General features: G+C 42.6%; 1 protein-coding gene across 3 annotated transcripts in view; it reads right to left on the bottom strand.

The window, feature by feature from the left end:
• The window catches only part of GALNT1 (polypeptide N-acetylgalactosaminyltransferase 1), a 198710-nt gene that overhangs the window by 157900 nt on the left and 14701 nt on the right, over window positions 1-26109 (bottom strand). Inside the window, exon 2 of one of the 3 annotated variants that reach the window (XM_077810928.1) lies at window positions 15938-16011. The exons of the other annotated variants lie outside the window; for them this stretch is intronic. The gene's annotated coding sequence lies outside the window, so the exon portion shown is untranslated. The remainder of the gene's footprint in view (window positions 1-15937; window positions 16012-26109) is intronic. 3 annotated transcript variants of the gene reach the window in all.

Raw genomic sequence — 26109 nt, 5'->3', positions numbered from 1 at the left:
AGAAGGTTGGTGGTGATTGGAAGTCTAACATAGTGAACGCCAGTGAAAATGAGATAGGATCAGAGGCTAAAAGATGGAAAGCACAAGTTAAAAATTACTTAGACAAGTTAGATGTCTTCAAGTCACCAGAGCATGGTGAAATGCATCTTAAAATACTCAAGGAGCTGACTGAGGAGATATCGGAGCCATTAGTGATTATCTTTTCTGGAATCTCTCCCATCTTCTATGACTTCAGACTGGAAAAGGTGCCCATCTTTAAAAAAGGAAATAAGGAGAAATTACAGACCAGCCAGTAACTTCTCTACCCAGAAAGATAATGGAGCAAATAATGAAGCAAGTAATTTGCAAACATCTAGAACAGGGGTTCTCAAACTTCATTGCACCATGAACCCCTTCTGACAACAAAAGTTACTACACGACCCCGAAAGGGGGTACCAAAGCCTGAGCCCACCAGAGCCCCACTGCCGAAGCCAAAGCTCCACTGCTGCTGGCAAGAGGGCAAAGCTGAAGCCCAAGGTCTTCAGCCTCAGGCAGGGGGCCTGTAACTTTCCCCTGCAAGTCTAAGCCAACCCAGGAAACCCCTTTAAAACGGGGTCGTGACCCACTTTGGGGCTCCAACCCACAGTTTGAGAACCCCTGATCTAGAAGATAAGGTGATAAGTAACAGTCAGCATGGATTTGTCAAGAACAAAGTGTCAAATCAATCTGATAGCTTTCTTTCCCTGAGTAACAAGCTTTGTGGATGGGGGGGAAGCGGTAGACATTGTATATCTTGACTTTAGTAAAGCTTTCGATACGGTCTCGCAAGACCTTCTCATAAACACACGAGGGAAATGCAATCTAGATGGAGCTACTATAAGGTGGGTGCATAACTGATTGGAAAACCGTTCCCAGAGAGTCGCTATCAGTGGTTCACAGTCAAGTTGGAAGGGCATATGGAGTGGGGTCCTGCAGGGTTCAGTTCTGGGTCTGGTTCTGTTCAATATCTTCATCAATGATTTAGATAATTTAGAGAGTACACTTATAAAGTTTGCAGATGATACCAAGCGTGGAGGGGTTGCAAGTGCTTCGGAGGATAGGATTATAATTCAAAATGGCTTGGAGAAACTGGAGAAATGATCCGAAATGCAACAGGATGAAATTTAATAAGGACAAAGGCAAAGTACTACACTGAGGAAGGAACCATCAGTTGCACACAAACAAAATGGGAAATGACTGCCTAGGAAGGAGTACTGTGGAAATGGATCTGGACACTGTTGCAACAAACATACATACAGGGATGTATTATCAGGAGTGTTGTAAGCAAGACATGAGAAGTAGTCCCTTCTGCTCTACTCCGCACTGATTAGGCCTCAACTGGAGTATTATGTCCAGTTCTGGGCACCACATTTCAGGAAAGATGTGGACAAACTGGAGAGAGTCCAGAGAAGAGCGCCAAAAGTGATTAAAGGTCTAGAAAACATATCGTATGGGGGAAGATTTAAAAAAATTGGGTTTGTTTAGTCTGAAACAGAGACAACTGAGATGGGACATGATAACAGTTTTCAAGAACATAAAAGGTTGTTACAAGGAGGAGGGAGAAAAATTGTTCTTAACCTCTGAGAAGAGGACACAAGAAGCAATGGGCTTAAAGTGCAGCAAGGGAGGTTTAGGTTGGACATCATGAAAAACTTCCTAACTGTCAGGGTGGTTAAGCACTGCAATAAATTGCATAGGGAGGTTGTGGAATCTTCATCATTGGAGATTTTTAAGAGCAGGTTACACAAACACCTGCCAGGGATGGTCTAGATAATACTTAGTCCTGCCATAAATGTAGGGGACTGGACTAGGCTTCTCAAGGTCCCTTCAAGTTCTATGATTATATGAAAATGGGCACAGAGGTCTCATTAAACAAAGAACCCTAATTTTTAGGTAGCAGTGGCTTATACACTGCCCCCACTTAGACCCCATGGAGTATCTGTACCGGCAGAACAGTCTTGTATAACTTCAGTATGACAGCCCCAACAGTAGCTCTACCAACAAACTGGTTCCCCACGGACCACAGTAAATGGAGATGGCCAGTTTCTAAAGATGAAGACACTTGCTTCTCCATGCTGCTGGGGGAAGGAGGGGCTCTGATCCTGGTTCTCTGGTGCTGCAGTACCCAGGTAGTTAAGCAGAGCTCCAAGAAAGTTGCTTTCTGTAATCTAAAGTTCTGCACTCACTGCTGAACATCCCAGGTCTCCAAACTATCTGGTCATACAACTAGAGCCCTGCACAAATATAAAAATTGGATCTGCATCAGATCCATGATCTGCAAACATGGGCCGAGCATATAAAACAGATATCTGCAGATTTACAGGGTTCTAAATGCAACCATGTTTGATGGCCTGCCCCAAAAGCAGTATGCACATAATCAAAGAACACATAATAGAAAAATGTAGAGGTGTCATCATATCACATCAGAAATCTTGATATCTCTGGGTCCCTTCTCTCCTTCCCCATAACTATTCAAACAACTGCAAAGATTCCCCCTACCTCTTAGCTACAAGGATTAACATTTGACTCCATAGACAGGATCACAACCTGGGCTAATTCCAAGCTAAGATGAATTTGGAAATCTCATTGGCAACAGGCAAGTTCTAGAATACAGCAGGAGAGTTACAGACAGATATCCTACGAAGAGTTACAAACAAATCCTACACCAAGCATATCATCAACATATGGCTCAAATGTAAGATGGCTTCTACTAACGCAACTTTGACACTGTGAAAAAAAACACATAATAATTGATGTATGTTTACACTGGTAGATTTTTCTAATGAAGATAAACCCTGTGCAGGAAAGAATCTGCATTACTTTCCCACTGTGGTAAAGGCTAATATTTTCCCCTGAAATCCCAGTTAAGGATACTTTTGTTGAATATTTCTGACTATTTTTGAGAACTTTTATAATACATATATTGCCATGTAATTGGACAAAATATCCAAAGCTCCCACAAGTTAGCATTCATATCCAAACCATATATTAGCTAGTTTACTCGACAAGCACACACATAAATCACACTTCACACCCCAGTTTGAAATTGTAATACATATAAGGAGGTAAAAGGAGAAATACCTTCATGTAGCTATCTGCAAGTTCGATAGTTTGAGGCAGGCACTACTGTAGCAATATTGGCTAGCTTCTGACTGCCAGTTAAGTTGTAGTTTATGAAAAAAGACCAAATATCCCAAATACCCATCTGATAAACTAAGTCTACCACTAAATTATAAAACCAAAAGCTATAAATTTAAATATTTTTCAAAATTTGAAAGTGTTTTAATTATATAGTATTTGCGCATAGAAATAAGAGTATAATGATAACAAACAAGTGCTAAGAGGTAACTAGTTCCCAGTGTAAAATTACTACTCTAGATATTTAGTTATTCCAGTTCAGACCCAGAGGAATTGTTGTTCCTTTCAGCCTCACCAAAGCAGAGACCACTGGCAAACGTAAACATTAAAACTAAAATTTTGTAGATTCATGATGAGAGCCCTTATATCAGGGGTGGGCAAACTTTTTGGCCCGAGGGCCACATCTGAATATGGAAGTTGTATGGTGGGCCAAGAATGCTCAGAAAATTGGGGGTTGGGGTGTGGAAGTAGGTGAGGGCTCCAGCTGGGGGTGCAGGCTCTGGGGTGGGGCTGAGGGATTTGGTGGTACAGGAAGGCTGGGACTGAGCGGTTCGGAGGGGGATCATGGCTGGGGCAGGGTGTGTGGGGGGGTCAAGCGTGCAGGCTCTGGGTGGCGCCTACTTCAAGCAGCTCCCAGAAGCAGCACCATGTCCCACCGCCAGCTCCTATGCATAGGCATAGCCAGAAGGCTCTGTTGCGCACTGCCCCGTCCACGATTCCTGGCCAATGGGAGCTGCGCTTCGGATAGGGGCAGCGTGCGGAGCCCCCTGGCTGCCCCGATGTGTAGGAGACAGAGGAAACGGGCTACTGCTTCTGGGAGCCGCCCAGAGCAGGGCAAGTCTCCGACTCCGCTCCCCGGTGGGAGCTCAAGGGCCGGACTAAAACATGTAGAGGGCCGGATGCGGCCCTCAGGCTGTAGTTTTCCCACCCCTGCCTTATATTCACAAAGAACTGCAGATTTTAACCAAGAAAGCGTAATTTATGACTGTATGTAGAAGCAGCTCCCAATCTAAGAAACAAGATTTTTATGCACTTAATCTAAAACGTCAAACCTAAGAAAGTACGAAACATGCTGGATTTCATTTTCAATTCAACTATTTGCCAAATTCAACTAATCTTTTCCTAACCACGGAGAAAGATAAGAAAATTGTATTATTGCCTAAAGAATGCAAGTAACTTTGTTCCAGAGATCCTACACTGGATCTTCAGTCCCCAGTAGCTGATGAAAGCAGATCATATCCATCAGTCAATAAAGCGTACAGAGTTTAGCATCTGAAAAACCTGAACTAATGAGTTCCCTTAAAAAAATGTGGTAGCCATGTTAGTCTGTATCGGGGGGGGGGGGGGAGGGAAGAGTACTTTAGTACTCTTAGTACCTTAGAGATTAACAAATTTATTTGGGCATAAGACTTTGTGGGCTAAAACCCACTTCATCGGATGCATGCAGTGGAAAATACAGTAGGAACATAAGAACGGCCATAAGGTCCAGACCAAAGGTCCATCCAGCCCAGTATCCTGTCTGCCCACAGTGGCCGATGCCAGGTGCCCCAGAGGGAGTGAACCTAACAGGTAATGATCTAGTAAACTCTCTCCTGCCATCTATCTCCACCCTCTGACAAACAGAGGCTAGGGACACCATTCCTTACCCATCCTGGCTAATAGCCATTAATGGACTTAACCTCCATGAATTTATCCAGTTCTCTTTTAAATTCTGTTATAGTCCTACCCTTCACAACCTCCGCAGGCAAGCAGTTCCACAGGTTGACTGTGCGCTGAGTGAAGAACTTCTTCCTTTTATTAGTTTTAAATCTGCTACCCATTAATTTCATTTGGTGGCCCCTAGTTCTTATATTATGGGAACAAGTAAAGAACTTTTCCTTATTCGCTTTCTCCACACCACTCATGATTTTATATACCTATCATATCCCCCTTTAGTCTCCTCTTTTCCAAGCTGAAAAGTCCTAGCCTCTTTACTCTCTCCCCATATGGGACCCATTCCAAACCCCTAATCATTTTAGTTGCCCTTTTCTAATGCCAGTATCTCTTTTTTGAGAGGAGGGGACCACATCTGTACGCAGTATTCAAGATGTGGGCATACCATGGATTTATAGAAGGGCAATAAGATATTCTCCGTCTTATTCTCTATCCTTTTTTAAATGATTCCTAACATCCAGTTTGCTTTTTTGACTGCCGCTGCACACAGAGTGGAAGATCTATATACACCTGGCATATGAAGCAAATATTCACCAGCAACCACACACCAAAAACACTAACCCAGGAATCTATCCTTGCAACAAAGCCCGTTGCCAACTCTGTCCACATATCTATTCAAGGGACATCATCATAGGACCTAATCACATCAGCCACACCATCAAAGGCTCATTCACCTGCACATCTACCAATGTGATATATGCCATCATGTGCCAGCAATGCCCCTCTGCCATGTACATTGGCCAAACCGGACAATCTCTACTCAAAAGAATAAATGGACACAAATCAGATGTCAAGAATTATAACATTCAAAAACCAGTTGGAGAACACTTCAACCTCCCTGGTCCTTCAATTTCAGACCTAAAAGTCGCAATTCTCCAACAAAAAAAACTTCAAAAACAGACTCCGACGAGAAACTGCAGAATTGGAATTAATCTGCAAACTGGACACCATTAAATTAGGCTTGAATAAAGTCCAGGAGTGGATGGGTCATTACACAAAAGAAAGAACTATTTCCCCATGCCAATTTTCCCCCCTACTGTTACTCACACCTTCTTGTCAACTGTTTGAAATGAGCCATCCTGATCATCACTACAAAAGGTTTTTTTCCTCCTGCTGATAACAGTCCACCTTAATTGATTAGTCTTGTTACAGTGGGTATGGCAACACCCATTTTTTCATGTTTTCTGTGCGTATATATCAGTCTTCCTATTATATTTTCCACTCCATGCATCCGATGAAGTGGGTTTCAGCCCACGAAAGCTTATGCCCAAATAAATTTGTTAGTCTCTAAGGTGCCACAAGTACTCCTTGTTTTTTTATTTTTTTAACTAACTCAGTGAACAGTAAGCTTACTCACAGAACTAATGAACCTCATGATAAAACTTTAATGGAACTTTCTGCAGAGCACAAGAACCTTTTTCCTAGGTACTATTCTGCCTTTCAATTAGCATGGGTTACATCTGTGGACACGATAATGTGAAGAAAGGAGATCTTCTGGTAAGAAAAGAATTTCCTTAGGTGAACAGGGCAGTAGTTATCTGTATATCAACTGTTGATTCAGCCAATATATGCCCTAAGACTATCCTAATGTCTAAGTGAAGTCATACAATGTACATGTATGGGCAAGGATCCCACCCCACAAAAGGAAGTTGCTGAGGTAAGTATATCTGAATGCTTTACTTCAGGTTCCAAGTAAACTGTACTTGTAGGAATTCCAAGCTTTGGGACGGACACCTATGCCCTTCTGCCTGCCCTATTCTAGTCCCTCCACTTTTACCTCAAATTTGACCCATGTTGCTGAATAAGTATCATTTGTGGACCTTTCCTGTAAGAGTGGAAATGAATTTCTGGAAGTAACCTTCCTTCATTTGTTCTTTTTAATACCAAGCAACAAGGTTGAGATTTTCTGGTTTCAGGTGAAATACTGATTCCAGTGACAGCATGTCCATCTTATACCATATGGACACAGGAGCTTTTCTTATGTTGGCAAGTTTCAAGAACAATGGCCTCCTCCCTCAACATCTGTATAACTTGCTTTTCTCTTGTAATTTTCTGTAAAGTCAGAGAGTTCCAAGAACAGAGAACTCAGTAGTTCACTTGGTCAAAACCGGACAAGGACTTCTGCTACAGTCAGACCTTAATAGTGTGTGTTCTAGAGAAATATTTTGCAATTGTCTTTGGCAACAGAGATCCAGTCTGGGGTAGCCAAATCATATTGCAGTGAATCTGGACTGGGAGGAGGGAATGGTGGGGTGGGGTGGAGAATAATCCCTTCACCTGATTTACCAATTGGCAACTAACTTTCGTAGCAGACATGTTGCTTTTCCAGCCCAATAAGATGCTTCACTGCCTAGATTCACAGTGTAGTTTTCCTATGTATCATCATGGCTAATCTCATTGTCATCTGTTGACATTTACCATTGCTGTTAGACTAAGTCATAACCCACTTGTTCCTTAAGAAGGGATTTTTCTCCCCTCTATCAAATCCTACATTGTTCTCCTTTCCAACAGGCTGTATTTTACTTCTCACTTGACTGAGCATGGCCTGGAATGGGGGATGGACACCCTACAGCAAACATCCTTAGTTATCTCTTAAATGCATGATTCTGAGATCTCCTGTCCTGGAAATAAATGGTACTTAGAAGACCATTTGAGGTATTTCCTCAAGTTCTTTTAACAAACATTATAGTTTCCTTGAGCTGTGCGCCAACCCTCCCTCTTAACTATGATGAGCAAACAAAAGATGTTTTTAGGTTTAGCACTGGACCCCACAATTCACAGCACATTAAATGAAATGGTGTATAACTGTCTGGTGCCATCATACTAAAATACTTTTCTGTCATTTCTGACTGAGCGATTGTAGGACAATCTGAAGTCTCCCAAGGTTACACAGGAGGGAGGGGGAAAGTGCAGTTAGTGTCATGTGCTTACAGAAACACACTACTAGTTTTCAATGCTGCATAAAATGGGTAGATAAATATCTTTATGGCTTAGTTTTGATTTTCTGCAACAATTCTGTGAACAATTCCAGTAACAATACAGGCAAGGACAGAATCTGTGATTGAATGGCCCCTTCCTCCCATCCATGACCAGTTTCAACCTTAGCAGAGATCAGTGCTTAACAGCCACTAGGTGCAGTTAGCTCCGCTGACAATTAATGTATTTTAAAAAAGAGAACGGCTCCATAAAACCAGTGGCCCCCCCCCCACACACCTCCCTAAGCAAATATCGATAAGGCTGCTTAGAGACTGAATGTTCCCAGAACCATGTTTCTAAACAAGCTTGAACTGTGAAAACAAAGGGCTTGTGGACACCACATTGTGGAGTAGACTTAATTTAGGTCTACCTCCAGCCACTGCAGTAATTCAATCGGCTGGTGGGTCCACACCTTCATGCGTTCTCTCCAGGAGCACTTGCACCAGCTGAAGTGGAGCATTGTCAGAGTGTGGGACACTGACGGCCGTGGAGGGGAGAGGCTAATCCAGCCCGTGGAGCTAATCCCCTCATGGAGGTGGATTACCAGGAGAGCTCCCTCCCAGAGCTCACGACCAACTCACACTTCAAAGCGCTGCCGCAGGAGTGCTCCCGTGACAGCGCTTTGAAGTTTCCAGTGTAGCTATGACTTTAGTGATACTAAGGGCTAGTTTACACTGGCAACGTGCCTTGTGTGGTCGTGGCTCTAAAGCATCCACCTCAACAAGGTAAACTGTTTACAACGAGGTGCAACGCTGGGGCACTGTTTACACTGGCGTTTTACAGCGCTACAACTTGCCAGGCTGAGGGGAATTGGGGGGGTTCACACCCTGAGCGAGAAAGTTGCAGCGCTGTTAACTGCCAGTGTGGACAAACCCTAACTTTCAAATAATTTAATACAGAGTAGACTTCAATATTATCCTCTTATCAAATTATATTAACAGTCCTAAAAATTATGAATAATTTACCAGCCCATGCAGAAAGAGTCAACTCACCCTCTCTTTACCATGATGCAAAAAGTAATGATATTTTACTGTCCAGTCAAGTGTAAATTACTTGTCTGGCAAATAGAATTATAAAAGTCTGCATTATATTTTACAAGACTGGACACACATTAATTTCCCTGTACTGCAATGCTAAATCAGGGTTAAAGCCCAGCAGTTCAGAGCTATCAGTAACAGTTAATGTACAAACCACTGACTAGAAACAGACACAATATACCAAAGGGTTCTAAAAACAGGAAACTAAATGGTCCTCATCAAATTTGTGGTATATGGGATGAGTGTGATTGTCTTTCATCTTTTAGAATGCATCTCCGACTCTAGATAGTGATAAATCATTCCTGCCTGGGTTGAATTTTAATCCTTTATCTGAAATATATTTTTGAAGCTATTTTTGCACCTCTGAAACACACGAGTATTCTATCAAGAAGCAGGGTTTGGGGGATTTTTTTTAAACTTCATAAGAAAGTATACCCCAGATACATTATTTGTTGGGGTATCGTCTCTGCTTCAAATTAGCATCTTTTGAGTCTTAAGATGTTATATACAAGCCACTGTGCAGCTGCCAAAACAAACCCTGACAGAACAAAAAGAAAGCCAAAACCACCACAAGCAAACCTAGAAAGGGTACAATTTCAATTACAATTAAGAAGTGTTCACTGGGAATACCATACATTGAGGGGGAAATGAAAAGGAAAACCTTCCATGCTGAAGTAGTTTGCAAGTACATTACCACTCTAGAATGATGGAATTAGATACTATATACCACCTTTTAAATTATGAAATCTCAAGCATTCGTTAAAAACCTGTTATAGAGCCTTTTGAACACAAAAATGAACTTATGACAGAAACAGAATGAAACTCCAATGGTTTCTCAGATTTCACTGATGAGAAACCAGAAGAGAATTACAAAGAACCAGGGTGGACTGATTTTAAACATTATTAAAATCAGCAAGCAGGAAAACTTGATTTAGATCATTGATTTTAATGTTGATTTGCATTTGTACCTAGTTATTTTCCTGAAGAAATTTTGATTCTCATTGGTTTGTAACCATTAAAACATGTTGATTTTGCAGCTAAATACAGTCTTCACTCTAATTTGGTTCTTCCTTTTGCTAATCAGAAGGATACAGAATATCTACACACATTTATTTAAGCAATGATATACACATTTATTAACAGCAATGATGGCATTTATCTTCGAACCAGACTAGATGGAGGCTTGCTTAACATCGAAAGGGTTAGAGTGAAAACCAAGGTGACAGAGCTGGTTATGAGAGATTTCCTGTCTGCAGATGACACCACCGTGGTTGCCCACAGTGAATCTTTTATGCAAAATCTCTTGGACAAATCTTCTGCATTATGCAAGAGCTTCAGGTTAACAATCAGTTTCAAGAAGATGGATCATGTACAAGGACGCAAGAACCAATGCCTGACATTACTCCGGAGGGTAAATCTCTTGGCGTCATAACAGCTTTTGCTAGTTGGGTTCTATGATCAGCAGGAAACTTGACCTTCAGACTGAACTGAACAGCAGAATCGGAAAAGCAGCTAAGAATTTCAAGCTATTACAGAAACATGCATGGAACAACAGCAAATTATCAACTAAGGTGAAGATGAAAATCTATCAGACTTGCATGCCATCATCCCTGCTCCATGTTTGAGAAACAAGACTACGTATGCTAGGCATGTCAGGAGACTCAACAGCTTTCACATGAGATGCCTGCATAAGATTCTTGAATTACAGTGGAAAAACAAACTACCCTACAGAGAAGTGCTGGAGCACGCAGAATTGACACAATTAGAAACTACTATCAAGAAGCGAAGGTCGCGATGGCTCAGTCATGTCGGAGAATGGGAGAAGACAATATCTCCAAGAATATTTTGCACAGCGAGATTCGAGACAGCTCTTAAAAAACAGGGTTGCCCGTCACAGTGGTACCCCAATATGTCCAAAAATGATAAGAAGTCGCTCAACATAAATGTAGACAGCTAGGGGAAGCCTGCAGAATCCTGTTCAATCTGGATGGAACATGTGGCACTGGGTGCAGCTCAATATGAAGCAACTTTGATCCACAGGATGGAAGCAAAGCAAGAAAGAAGAAAAAAGTGTGCTGTAATCTTGGCCTCCAACTCAGACAACACATGGATTTGTGAAACTTGTAAAAATCTGTGTTGCTTTTCTCAACCATAAGATAATTCATCAGGCACCTGACTAGACCTTTTACTAATACACCATGATCCAGTGGGTCAACAGTTGCCTGTCATTTTTTTTAATACTTATATACATATGTATATACACCTATATATATACACACACACTTAAAAATAATTAATCTAAATAAGTGTATTATTCACCATTTTCTAACAAGTTTCTTATTTACTAGATTAGATATTTTACTTGATCTTACTTGCTATATTTGGATAGAAATTCAAATTTAAATAAGAATGCATAAATAGCATTTTCAAAGTTTGTTAAACAAAACTACTTTAATTGAGCTGTATATATAAAAAAAGTTTATCAAAGTATGTTTTATATTTAAAATGAATTTATTAAACAAAGTACATCTGTAGTTAGTAAACTGAACTGTTTCTGGTCACCAGGTCTTTCAAGATTTCAGAACTAGTAAATCTCATCCTCTCACATCTATTTTTATTCATAGAATGGAAAACAAGCTTTCCTGCTTTTTGAACTCTCAAATAGTTTCTTAACTTGAAATGAAATGTGTTGAACGAACTAGCTTAATAAACCTTCATGAGGAAAATATTCTCTATGCACTCACAGAAGAGGCTACTGCTTTCAACAAACTCTGGTTCCAGGTGCTTAAGTGGCAACTTCTACCAGTTCAGTGGCTTGACTACCTTTGAAACATTGCAGCACAGATGATGCTATTTTTTTGTATTTAATTTACATGATTGTAATTATAATTAAGGCTATGAGTCTTTCATGGAGGTCATGAATTCTGTGACTTTCTGGGACCTCCAGGACTTCTGTAGTGGCAGGTACGGCTGACCCCAGGGGCACCTAAGCAGCAGTGGTAGCATGCTAGAGCCCCCCTCCCCCCCCCCCCCCCCCCGAGCAGCAGTAGCATCAGCCAGAGCACCCCCACACCACCTACAATTTAGTCAGGGGTATTTATAGTACAAATCATGGACAGGTCATGGGACATGACTGTTTATTGCCAGTGACCAGTCCATGACTTTTACTAAAAATACCCGTGACTAAATCATAGCCTTAATTATAGTCAGTTTAGGCCTTATCATTGGTTGTCAATATCAAACTTCATTTAAAATGGATTTTTTAAAACAAACTTTAATTGGAAAAATCAAATTTAAATAAAAATCACATTTTTAATTTAATCATTCATTTGTATCCACTCTGCTAATAAGAACTCGATATTCAAGTCCAGTTCCTCTCATACCTCTACCTCATTTCAACTAACAGAATTACAGCATGCAAATTAGCTCTAGAGCAGAGGTGGGCAAACTACAGCCCGCGGGACCATTCTGCCCAGCCCCTGAGCCCTTGGCCAGGGAGGCTAGCCCCCAGCCCTTCCTCCGCTGTTCCCCCTCCCCCGCAGCCTCAGCTCACTGTGCCACCAGCGCAATGCTCTGAGAGGCGGGGCTGTGAGCTTCTGGGGGCAGCGCAGCTACAGCGCCCAGCCTGACCCAGTGCTGTGCACTGCGTGGCTGGCTCCAGCTGGGCAGCACGGCTGCCTGTCCTGGTGCAGCCGCACCACCAGCCACCGGTGCTCCAGGCAGGGAGCAAGGGAAGGGGGTTGGATAGAGGGCAGGGGAGTTCGGGGGGGGTGGTCAGGGGCCGGGGTTCTGGGGGAGGTCAGGAAGAAGGAGTTGTTGGATGGGGCAGGGGTCCCGGGCAATCAGGAAAGAGGGGGGGGTTGGATGGGGCGGTGGGGGGACAGTTAGGGGTCCGGGAACAGGGGGGTTTGGATGGGGCAGGAGTCCCGGGGGGGCTGTCAGGGGGCGAGAAGTGGGGGGGGAAGGGAAGTGGGTCGGATAGAGGGCGGGGGCTGGGCCACGCCTGGCTGTTTGGGGAGGCACAGCCTCCCCTAACCGGCCCTCCATTCAATTTCTGAAACTCAAAGCGGGCCTCAGGCCAAAAAAAGTTTGCCCGTCCCTGCTCTAGAGGAAGGTGATTGGTTGTATTGCCTCACATCACAATAGCCCCAATTAAGGTGCTGCCTTTGCCCTGTCCATTACATTCATAACACTTACATAAAAATCACCAATAAAGTAGCATAATGACAACCTTCTTTCTTTAAACGTAACCTATGAGATTTCAAACTTCCCATATATTCAACTAACTGAAGAGTGCTTTATTTCATTCTTAAGATCACAGAGGACAAAAAGGTGTCACTGAGTGACAAATTTCTTCAAGAACACATTTAAGTTTATTTTAATTAATGGGTTTACCTGAAAATTCTCAGAAAATTGTGTACTCAGAATAATTGTGGAGGATATTCTTCCCTCTTCGAACATAGAAGTTGAATCCTGCTTTAAGTATAAGACTCAACCTTAACTTTGTGTAGTCTTGAAAGGATTAGATTTTCATCAGTCAACACTGATTTCACTGGATATACACAAACCGATGAAAAAATATTGCAATCAATAACTGAAATTTACATATAGGCAAAAAAAGAAAAATGCTGCTTGAAGACTTAGTTTAAGGATATTTACTTTGTATATTTCCCCATAATTTCCCACAACTGTGAAAATTTAGAATAGATAAAAACCAAAAAACATTTTGAAGATGAACATTTATATTATCCATCAAAATGATAAAAAATTGAATTCTGACAAGCCTAACTACGAGACTATGGCCCACACCTTCTGAAAAGACAGACCTTCTTTATTGATACAGACTGGGATACTTTTTTGTGAATTTCCAATTTGTGAGTTGGTAAATATTTGAAAAAAATATCAAGGATGTGGTACTTCAAAATAAGTAAAACTAATTTGTGAAGTCTATTTTTAAACTGATATTTATAGTATTCTCTTTAAGACATGAGACTACACGACAGCATTCTATCAAATCTTTGATAAGTGGACGGAGGCATATAGTACATCATGGAACAATTTAAACCAACAAACAAATTGCTTTCTAAGTAAAAGGTACCTGGCACAGACAACTAAGCTGCAGCTGACTTTACACATTTATCCCTTTCCAATAAACTTTTGCAGTTCTCTTTTACCACCTTCTAGGTCTCACAAATCATACAGGAATTTAAGTACTCCCATCTCTCCTCAAAATTCTAGGTTTTTGGGGTTTTTTTGAGTTTTCAAATGGAGACAATGCAAATATATACCTTATAACACAATTATGAAGCTTCATCAGGCAGAACAGATGTACTACAATTTAAATTATCTTATTTGAAACAGATGTTTCAAAGAGTTGGATAAGTATGCCAATATAAACCCCTTACCCACAAGAAAGTTATAGGACAGATACCTTTTTCCAAGGTGATTTTCTAAATATTTACCATCACAATATTTCTAACGAATACTTCACTGAATCAAAAACATTCTTGGAAATGATATACAAAGTTCTAAATAGCACAGTTAACTAGTATACCAGAATGAGAAAGCATTTAGTCTGCACCACACTGATTTAAATACATTTTTCAAAAGTAAAATTTTAATTTCTGCATTTCCCTCTCCTAATCCTCTTGCAAACATTTCCCCCAAACTCTCAAAACTACAAGTCATCTTTATTATTGATTAGACTTCTGGCTTCATTCTCAGATACAGCAACATACTGTCAGTATTGTACCAAAGTATTCATCAAGCAGAAAAGTTACGAAACTGAGAGAAAGTGTAACGTAAACTGCAAGATTTAAGCTTGCAATTTCTTTAGAGCACTAGTCAAGAAATGCACCAGATTTTTTTGTTGTTGTTTAAATGAAATAGTCCAGAACAATAAATATTAAAAAAAAAAAGGTTTTGGAGGCCTCATCCAATCCCTACAGAAGTCTGTGGAAAGAGTCCCACTGACTTCAAGGGGAACTGGAACATAACCTGCTCTCTAGCTCATGGGTGGTAAGAAGCAGTTTTCCCTAGAGGCAAGTTATATATAGGTAAGGCCCTTCATTTTGAGTTTTATCTAATTCTCAGAAAAATGCCTAGGTTCTGAAAAAACAAATATTCAGATTTTACTGCTTTTAACCCAGTTTGCTCCCCTCTCATCTGGCTCTCTGCCCGTCTCCTACCAGCCAAGAAGGCTGAGAGAGTATTTAAGTTGTTTAATATAACACAATTTGTAAATTTACAGTTTATGCAATGAATCTCTTGAAAGATTAGTGAAAGATATTCAAAAACAAGATTAGTCAATTTCAGGGTTCCCTGAAAAAGTTAACCCCTAACAATTGCAGAAAACGGACAAGAAATTGTATCTGTCACCTCAAGAAACTGGAATGTACCAGGTGGGAAGACTTAACTCTGGCACTTCCTTTTTTTTTTAAATAATATATATATAAAATGAATGAGCTCTTCATCTGAGAGTTTCAAAATACAAAGGTAGGTAAATACTTTTACAGAAGAGGAAATGAAGTACAGGGAGATTAAATGGCCTGTTTTCTATGAGGTTACACAGTCAGTATCAGAACTTGGAACAAAATTCAGGTCTCAATTCCCTATCGCTGGCTGCTATATTAACCTGCAGGTTTTTGTTTGTTTGTTTTTAAATCCTACAAAGGAATGACAATACAAGAGTGGTTAAAAACACCTGAAACAAGGCTTCTATAGTAAATTCATAGAAAGCTCAACTCCCTTCACAGAAGATGCTTTATTGACCAGAATAAAAGGACCAACAATTTTAGCAACTTGACTGTAAACCCAGTTTCTCTTCAAAACCCAGGGACCAAAATTACCCCTGGTCTTTTACAGGTGGAATTTCCAAAGTTTAAGACCAGTTTCTTTTGGCTACTAGTTAACTGCCTCCATTCATTTGATTGGTGTCCAAAAACAAAACTAGAATTAAGCAAATTCTCTCTTTCTGCTCCCACCCCCCCCCACACACACATTCTTTTGTCTTGTTCTTTATCGGCTTTGAATTGTATGTATTTCTCTCACCTTACCTTTCATGTCTTCCTAGGGCTGGGAAAAACTGATCACTGTTCCATAGGCAGCTTAAGACTTACAATTTGCTTATCTGCAAGGAAACGTGGTCACAATCTGAGCTGTAGTCTCATTCTCAAAAGTACATTAAAACTAAATAATACTGCCTGACAGCATTCCTGTTCTGTTGGACAATTGTGCCAGTCTCATTTTTATTCCTTTGTTTTTACTGTGAGAAACTTCAAAGCGTCTTAAATTTGATGGTGGCAAGCTACTGGATCGCCTCATACTGCATTTTACAGAGCAGAAAAGGAGCTCTCTGTGGACAAAATTTTCTGCTTCCATGCATTTCACCTAAGCTGCATGTACACATAGGGAATTAATTCTAAACTCAGCTTTTCAAGTGCAGGTTACACAAAACACTTCATCTTTTTGAAAGAAAACTCATGGGTATGTTGCTTTCCACAAATTCTGAGAAGACTGTTTATGCTGCACTCCTTAGCATACTCTACACCAGTGGTTTTCAACCTGTGGCTATGATGACTATGACCTTAGACTATGTCTAAGATTTCCAGAGGAGTCTGCTCCTGCATTCAAAGTTTTTCAGGTGTTTGCAAATGAAAAAAAGTTGAAAACCACTGCTCTGGGCAGTTTACATTCAGCTTACTTGGCCTAATGTCTTCAGTACTAATCCATCAGCCTCAATCAGAACAATTTTTACCTCACCCAAAAGCAGGATATTTTCAAGGGATGAAACATTTTTCATTTTGTCCCTTTTACATACCAACAGTCTTCGATGATTTTTTATTAAAAAAATATCTACATAACAGATAGCAAGTCAAGGACTGGTTTCAATTAAACTGTTTGACCCTGGCAGCAGCTGCAGTTAAGATTTCAACTGCAAGGCTGTAAAAAAAAAAATTAAGACACCATTTCCCTCTTAAAATTACATTAAACTGTCTTTTGCAGCAGCAACTAATAAAAGTACAGTTTATTTTACTATTAAGACCCTCTGGCATAGTTAACAAATTCGACCATTGCTAGCCTTTCTAGCAGACTGAACTATTTGACCATAGCCTTCTGCATTGACTTCTAGCTTAAATGTGTTTCTGTTTTGTAACTTAATGTCAATTTCAAGTCTTACCCTTTGATGAATAACTAAGTCATTCAGAGTAATGCAACACCTTCCTCTGTAGCATGGGGCATGGATCACTTGCTAGAGGATTCTCTGCTCCTTGAAGTCTTTAAACCACAATTTGAGGACTTCAATAGCTCAGACATAGGTGAGATGTTTTTCGCAGGAGTGGGTGGGTGAAATTCTGTGGCCTGCGTTGTGCAGGAGGTCAGACTAGATGATCATAATGGTGGTCCCTTCTGACCTTAGTATCTATGAATCTATGAATCTATGAATAGCTGAAAAGCCCAGACCTAGTTTCTCTCATCCTCCCCCAGGATCAAAACACTAACAGATATCACATTAAATAGAGGTTCAGACTCAGGCATGTTCAGCAGTGCACATCCTCTTAGCTTCAACCCTTTTCCCCGTAATATTGTATATGTGACTACCAATTAGGCCCATCCCCTACCCCTTTGACTGACAGCTTCATTCTACTGCTTAGTCCCTGAAGCCACTCCATTCTTTTTCCTCCACCCCCACTCAGCCCTTCTGGTCTCCCTTGCCTGTGACAGGCCAATGTTGCTCTGCATGTCATTCAGCCTGTTCCCATTTTGTCCTCATCAGGCAGGCAAGGAAACCTGATACTCACTTGGATATCACTTTTAACTCATCCCATTCTTCTGGGCAATAAGATTTCTCTCCACCTGGTCTCCTTAAAACCCCTCTCTCAGTAGTTCCCAAACAGAGTCATGACCATAAATAGGGTCATGCCATCAGCAGATGGGGTTGTGGTGATCCCTGGTGTCCCTCACACACTATTTTGTTCTGCACAGTGTAACCTCACATGTAGTGTGTGTGTGCAAGGTCACAATGCAGGAAGGACACCATTTTTCTCTACAAAATGGCATCCTCCATGCCATCTGGGATCCCAGGAAGAAATAATTAAAATTGGGTTGTACCAGCAAAAAGTTTGGGAACTCCTGCTCTGGCTATGTTCACAGATCTGAACGTGCTGCTTTGGTTAGACAATCACCAGGCTGCTGAATCCCACATGCCCATAGCTTGTTAGAGATGGTCAGAGTTTAGGCACCGTTTTGGCTTTGGACCTCGGAACACACTCCAGGTGCAGACCTCATGCCTACACTCCTCTTGGCAGCAAGAACCCTGTGGTTCAGTTACTTAGGCCCTGAAACTTCTACCATTTCCTCCAGGCCTTCCCAGCAGCGACTGTACTTCCCCCCAACTCTCACAGAAGATGTGAGCCTTCTAGTTCACACATTACCTTTTCAGGGATATGCCATAGTGAAAGCAAACTGACTCTCAGACGTTACACAGGATTCTAACACAATTTACTTAACATGGGATATCTAGACAAAATACTGAACACCCTATTCACATTTTCCCTGCCTCAGTTTCTTTGCCACTCTGTAGAGTCCTCTTAGTCCAACATACTTCTCTCCTTGCACACGACTTCTCATATGGTATTTTCTTCTTTTCTCACAGCTGCTAAGAGACTCTTTTATAACCTCCATCCCCTTCAGATGATTTCCTGATCAGCCTCATCAGGTGATCAAATGCCTGCCATGTGATCTGTTGCTTAATTACCAGCCTACCTGAACAGACTAGTTCTTCTGGGTAGGCAACAGCCTATTGAAAAGTCTAAGGTGGTTCAATTTCAGTGGGAGACCACTTACATTACGGACCTTTCACCATTAGGCCTGTGCTACCACTCTTTAGAATTCCACTCCAACATAAAGGTAAATCATAACAGAAAAGACAAACAAATCCCACATTAAAAAAAATTTGAGCTGTATCTAACAGACTGCAGACCCTGTTTTTAAAGTCATAAGCTGTACACAGGCAGATACCCAAAATCACCGCAGACTCCTTCCCTAGAAGGCCTATATCCGGGCACTGACACTGCTTCCCCTTGAACCTCTCGTTTTTCATACAGCTAGAGATAGTCATTAGAGAGATATGGAACAGTCTTTCTCCTAAAGGTCAAGGGTGCTACTTTCCACAGCACTCCTAGCCCTTGCTGGACAATCACACCAAATTAGATTCTAGCTAATATGCACTATCACTAGCTTAGTTTAACAGCTGTCCCTCATTTTCTCAATGTCTTTCCTCCCTCAGCCCAATCTTCTCCATTTACATGGCTAAGTAATAAGTAGTTGGGCACACCCTTAAATTTTGATTAAAGAAACAAAAGATGGCCATGATTCACAATTGAGATTGTAGGACTCGTATATAGTTTTGGTCAATCGTAAAAAGTGACAAGCGATTTAGGTTTCAGAGTAGGGTTTCTCAAGCTTTTTAGAGTCCAACTTGACACATCTTAAAAAGGTCTGGCTGTCAGAAGGTCAGTGCTCAGTATTTTCTGAAATCCAGCCCCTTCAAGACAGCTTGAGAACTGGGCACCAAAAAAGCCACATAGACACCCCTAAAAATCAAGTCACTTTTTTCCCTCTTCACCTGAATTAATTAGCTCTTAGAAAGTATTCCAAGAACATAGCTATTGAATGGTGTTTTAAGTTTTATTCTGTAAATAGGATATTGATAAAGTGATTATATATTAGTTGGTAATTTAATGACATTTCTGTAAATTTTTACTTATATGACAGTAACACCTGCAATGGTGTATTTTAACAAATTTGCATTTAATATACAACAATTTAAAACACTACAAATGAAAATACTGAAATTAAAAAGATACAGGAAGAAAATTAAAATATTTAATTAAGTGTGGAAAGAGATTCTAGAACATATAGAACATAGCAGCAAGCAAAATTAAGAGGGAACAAATGCAATTCACCCAACAAGGTACTTCTATGTTTCAAGGACTCCAACCCCTATTACACCCCAGCTTACATGACTGGACAGAAAGACCTACAATGCCCTCGGATTACCGTTGAAAGTTCCAGATGTTCTTTTTTTAAATCATTAAAATGTCACAGCCTGAATGATCACTGTCAAACTGGCTGACCAGTCGTTCTACCAGTCTTAAAAATTAAGTTGCCAATAAAAAGGGCCTCTTTTTCTCTCCTTCTAGAAGTAGTACTATTAGGTATGAAATAAACAAAATGAAAGTTTATAGTTTTGTTACACCATAATAGACACTCAACCTAAATGTATACCCCAAATTAAAAAACACAGTAAAAGAACTAAAAAAGATACACCGTGGCTTAACAACCATGTAAAAGAACCAGTGAGAGATAAAAAGGCATCTTTTAAAAAGTGGAAGTCAAATCCTAGTGAGGTAAATAGAAAGGAGCATAAACACTGCCAAATTAGATGTAAAAATATAATAAAGAAAAGCCAAAAAGGAGTTTGAAGAACAGCTAGCCAAAAACTCAAAAAAGGTAACAAAAATGTTTAAGTATATCAGAAGCAAGAAGCCTGCTAAAACAATCAGCGGGGGCCTGGATGATTGAGACATGAAAGGAGCACTTAAAGATGATAAAGTCATCGCAGAGAAACTAAATGAATTCTTCACTTCAGTCTTCACAGCTGAGGACGTTAGGGAGATTCCCAAACCTGAGCCGTCTTTTGTAGATGACATATCTGAGGAATTGTCACCAATTGAAGTGACATTAGAGGAGGTTTTGGAATTAACTGAGCCCTGGTCTACACTAGGACTTTAGGTCGAATTTAGCAGCATTAAATCAATGTAAACCTGCACCCGTCCACACGATGAAGCCCTTTATTTCGACTTAAAGGGCTCTTAAAATCGATTTCCTTACTCCACCCCTGACAAGTGGATTAGCGCTTAAATCGGCCTTGCCGGCTCGAATTTGGGGTACTGTGGACACAATTTGACGGTATTGGCCTCTGGGAGCTATCCCAGAGTACTCCATTGTGACCGCTCTGGACAGCACTCTCAACTCAGATGCACTGGCCAGGTATACAGGAAAAGAACCGCGAACTTTTGAATCTCATTTCCTATTTGGCCAGCGTGGCAAGCTGCAGGTGACCATGCAGAGCTCATCAGCAGAGGTGACCATGATGGAGTCCCAGAATCGCAAAAGAGCTCCAGCATGGACCAAACGGGAGGTACGGGATCTGATCGCTGTTTGGGGAGAGGAATCCGTGCTATCAGAACTCCGTTCCAGTTTTCGAAATGCCAAATCCTTTGTCAAAATCTCCCAGGGCATGAAGGACAGAGGCCATAACAGGGACCCGAAGCAGTGCCGCGTAAAACTGAAGGAGTGAGGCAAGCCTACCAGAAAACCAGAGAGGCGAACGGCCGCTCCGGGTCAGAGCCCCAAACATGCCGCTTCTATGATGAGCTGCATGCCATTTTAGGGGGTTCAGCCACCACTACCCCAGCCGTGTTGTTCATCTCCATTGAAGGAATCAGAGGCAATACGGAAGCAGGTTTTGGGGACGAAGAAGATGATGATGAGGTTGTAGATAGCTCACAGCAAGCAAGCGGAGAAACCGGTTTTCCCGACAGCCAGAAACTGTTTCTCACCCTGGACCTGGAGCCAGTACCCCCCAAACCCACCTAAGGCTGCCTCCTGGACCCAGCAGGCGGAGAAGGGACCTCCAGTGAGTGTACCTTTTAAAATACTATACATGGTTTAAAAGCAAGCATGTGAAAGGATTACTTTGCCCTGGCATTCGCGGTTCTCCTGGATGTACTCCCAAAGCCTTTGCAAAAGGTTTCTAGGGAGGGCAGCCTTATTGTGTCCTTCATGGTAGGACACTTTACCACTCCAGGCCAGTAACACGTACTCAGGAATCATTGTAGAACAAAGCATTGCAGTGTATGTTTTCTGGCATTCAAACAACATCCGTTTTTTCATCTCTCTGCGTTATCCTCAGGAGAGTGAGATATCATTCATGGTCACCTGGTTGAAATAGAGTGCTTTTCTTCAGGGGACACTCAGAGGAGCCCATTCCTGCTGGGCTGTTTGCCTGTGGCTAAACAGAAATGTTCCCCGCTGTTAGCCACGGGAAGGGGGCAGGGTTGAGGGGGTAGCCAAGCGGTGGGGGGAGGCAAAATGCGACCTTGTAACGAAAGCACATGTGCTATGTATGTAATGTTAACAGCAAGGTTTACCCTGAAAGAGTGTAGCCACTGTTTTATAAAATGTGTCTTTTTAAATACCGCTGTCCCCTTTTTTTCTCCACCAGCTGCATGTGTTTCAATGATCACAGGATCTTCTCCTTCCCAGAGGCTAGTGAAGCTTAGAAAGAAAAAAAAAAAAAAACGCACTCACGATGAAATGTTCTCCGAGCTCATGCTGTCCTTCCACACAGAGAGCACAGACGAATGCGTGGAGGCAAATAATGTCAGAGTGCAGGAAAGCACAAGATGACCGGGAGGAGAGGTGGCGGGCTGAAGAGAGTAAGTGGCGGGCTGAAGAGAGGGCTGAAGCTCAAATGTGGCGGCAGCGTGATGAGAGGAGGCCGGATTCAATGCTGAGGCTGCTGGAGGACCAAACCAGTATGCTCCAGTGTATGGTTGAGCTGCAGCAAAGGCAGCTGGAGCACAGACTGCCACTGCAGCCCCTGTGTAACCAACCGCCCTCCTCCCCAAGTTCCATAGCCTCCACACCCAGACGCCCAAGAACGCGGTGGGGGGGCCTCCGGCCAACCAGCCACTCCACCACAGAGGATTGCCCAAAGAACAGAAGGCTGGCATTCAATAAATGTTAAAGTTGTAAACTTTTAAAGTGCTGTGTGGCATTTTCCTTCCCTCCTCCACCACCCCTCCTGGGCTACCTTGGTAGTCATCCCCCTATTTGTGTGATGAATGAATAAAGAATGCATGAATGTGAAGCAACAATGACTTTATTGCCTCTGCAAGCAGTGATCGAAGGGAGGAGGGGAGGGTGGTTAGCTTACAGGGAAGTAGAGTGAACCAAGGGGTGGGGGGTTTCATCAAGGAGAAACAAACAGAACTTTCACACCGTAGCCTGGCCAGTCATGAAACTGGTTTTCAAAGCTTCTCTGATGCGTACCGCGCCCTCCTGTGCTCTTCTAACCACCCTGGTGTCTGGCTGCGCATAACCAGCAGCCAGGCGATTTGCCTCAACCTCCCACCCCGCCATAAACGTCTCCCCCTTACTCTCACAGATATTGTGGAGCACACAGCAAGCAGTAATAACAGAGGGAATATTGGTTTCGCTGAGGTCTAAGCGAGTCAGTAAACTGCGCCAGCGCGCCTTTAAACGTCCAAATGCACATTCTACCACCATTCTGCACTTGCTCAGCCTGTAGTTGAACAGCTCCTGACTACTGTCCAGGCTGCCTGTGTATGGCTTCATGAGCCATGGCATTAAGGGGCAGGCTGGGTCCCCAACGATAACTATAGGCATTTCAACATCCCCAACAGTTATTTTCTGGTCTGGGAATAAAATCCCTTCCTGCAGCTTTTGAAACAGACCCGAGTTCCTGAAGATGCGAGCGTCATGTACCTTTCCCGGCCATCCCACGTTGATGTTGGTGAAACGTCCCTGGTGATCCACCAGAGCTTGCAGCACTATCGAAAAGTATCCCTTGCAGTTTATGTACTCGACGGCTTGGTGCTCCGGTGCCAAGATAGGGATATGGGTTCCATCTATGGCCCCACCACAGTTAGGGAATCCCATTGCAGCAAAGCCATCCACTATGACCTGCACATTTCCCAGGGTCACTACCCTTGATATCAGCAGATCTTTGATTGCGTGGGCTACTTGCATCACAGCAGCCCCAACAGTAGATTTGCCCACTCCAAATTGATTCCCAACTGACCGGTAGCTGTCTGGCATTGCCAGCTTCCACAGGGCTATCGCCACTTGCTTCTCAACTGTGAGGGCTGCTCTCATCTTGGTATTCATGCGCCTCAGGGCAGGGGAAAGCAAGTCACAAAGTTCCATGAAAGTGCCCTTACGCATGCGAAAGTTTCGCAGCCACTGGGAATCGTCCCAGACCCGCAACACTATGCAGCCCCACCAGTCTGTGCTTGTTTCCCGAGCCCAGAATCGGTGTTCCACAGCATGAACCTGCCCCATTAGCACCATGATGCATGCTTTGGCAGGGCCCATGCTTTCAGAGAAATCTGTGTCCATGTCCTGATCACTCACGTGACCGCGCTGACGTCACCTCCTCGCCCGGTATCGCTTTGCCAGGTTCTGGTGCTGCATACACTGCTGGATAATGCATGTGGTGTTTAATGTGCTCCTATTGCCAAAGTGAGCTGAGCAGCCTCAATGCTTGCCTTGGTATGGCGTCTGCATAGAAAAAAGGCGCGGAACGATTGTCTGCCGTTGCTCTGACGGAGGGAGGGGCGACTGACAACACTGCTTACAGGGTTGGCTTCAGGGAGCTAAAATCAACAAAGGGGGTGGCTTTACATAAAGGAGTATTTCAGGCAGGACTTCACGGAGGGTTCCAATAAGAAATGGTGCACCTAAGTAATTGCTCTTATTGGAACAAGGAGGTTAGCCTGGCCTCTGATTGATACATGGCTAGATTTACCTCGCTGCACCTTCTCTGTGAGTGACTGCAGTGTGACCTAGAGGAATGAGTCCCCTAGACGGGGGAGGAGGCAAATGAGTACAAATCAAATCTGGTCTATTTCTTGTTTTGATCCACTCCATCTATCTTTTACATCTTTGGCTGGCAGCAGACGGTGCAGAAGGACTGCATGCCATCCACATTTCATGGCTGCTTGGCAGAAGATGGTACAATACGACTGCTAGCCATCCTCATCTCTTGCCTGCCCGGCAGAAGATGGTACAGTACGACTGCTAGCAATCCATATCGCCTGCCTGCTCACCATAAGACGGTTCAATAGGACTGACTGCAGGACTAAAGAGAATGACCTGGTCAAGTCACTCCAAATTTAGTCCCTGCGCCCATGTCTGTCCAGGCGCTCCCAGCAGACATGGCCAGGAGCACCTCAGACATGACGATGACGGCTACCAGTCGTACTGTACTGTCTGCTGCCACAAGGCAAGGGGTTGCTGCTACTGTGTAGCAATGCCGTACCGCGTCTGCCAGCACCCAGGAGACATACGGTGACGGTTACCTGAGCGGGCTCCATGCTTCCCGTGCTATGGCGTCTGCACAGGTAACTCAGGAAAAAAAGGCGCGAAACGATTGTCTGCCCTTGCTTTCACGGAGGGAGGGAGCGAACGGGGGCCGACGATATGTTCCCAGAACCACCCGCGACAATGTTTTAGCCCCATCAGGCATTGGGATCTCAACCCAGAATTCCAATGGGCAGCGGAGACTGCGGGAACTGTGGGATAGCTATCCACAGTGCAATGCTCCGGAAGTCGACTCTAGCCTCGGTACTGTGGAAGCACTCTGCCAAGTTACTGCACTTAATGCACTTAGAGCATTTTCTGTGGGGACACACACACTCGAATATATAAAACCGATATCTAAAAAATCGACTTCTATAAATTCGACCTTATTCCGTAGTGTAGACATACCCTTAGAAACTTAACAGTAAAAAATCACCGAGACCAGATGGCATTCACACAAGAGTTCTGAAAGAACTCAAATGTGAAATTGCGGAACTATGGTTTGTAACCTGTCCTTTAAATCAGCTACTGTACCCAGTGACTGGAAGATAGCTAATGTAATGCCAATATTTAAGAAGGGCTCTAGAAGTGATCCTGGCAATTACAGACCGGTAAGTCTAACGTCAGTACCGGGCAAATTAGTTGAAACAATAGTGAAGAATAAAATTGTCAAGACACATGGAACATAAATTGTTGCGCAAAAGTCAACATGGTTTCTGTAAAGGGAAATCATGTCTTACTAATCTATTGGAGTTCTTTGAGGGGGTCAACGAACATGTGGACAAGGGGGATCCAGTGGACATAGTGTACCTAGATTTCCAGAAAGCCTTTGATAAGGTCCCTCACCAAAGGCTCTTATGTAAATCAAGTTGTCTTGGGATTAGAGAAGATCCTTTCATGGACGGAGAACTGGTTAAAAGACCAGGGAAAAAAGGGTAGGAATAAATGGTAAATTTTCAGAATGGAGAGGGGTAACTGTTCCAAGGGTCAGTCCTAGGACCAATCCTATTCCATCTATTCATAAATCATCTGGAGAAAGGGATAAACAGTGAGG

This window comes from Eretmochelys imbricata, chromosome 2 (genome assembly GCF_965152235.1).
Source record: "Eretmochelys imbricata isolate rEreImb1 chromosome 2, rEreImb1.hap1, whole genome shotgun sequence".
Taxonomy (NCBI): Eukaryota; Metazoa; Chordata; order Testudines; family Cheloniidae; genus Eretmochelys; species Eretmochelys imbricata.
The sequence above is the reverse complement of the archived record's forward strand: the minus strand, read 5'-3'. Positions and strand labels throughout refer to the sequence as shown.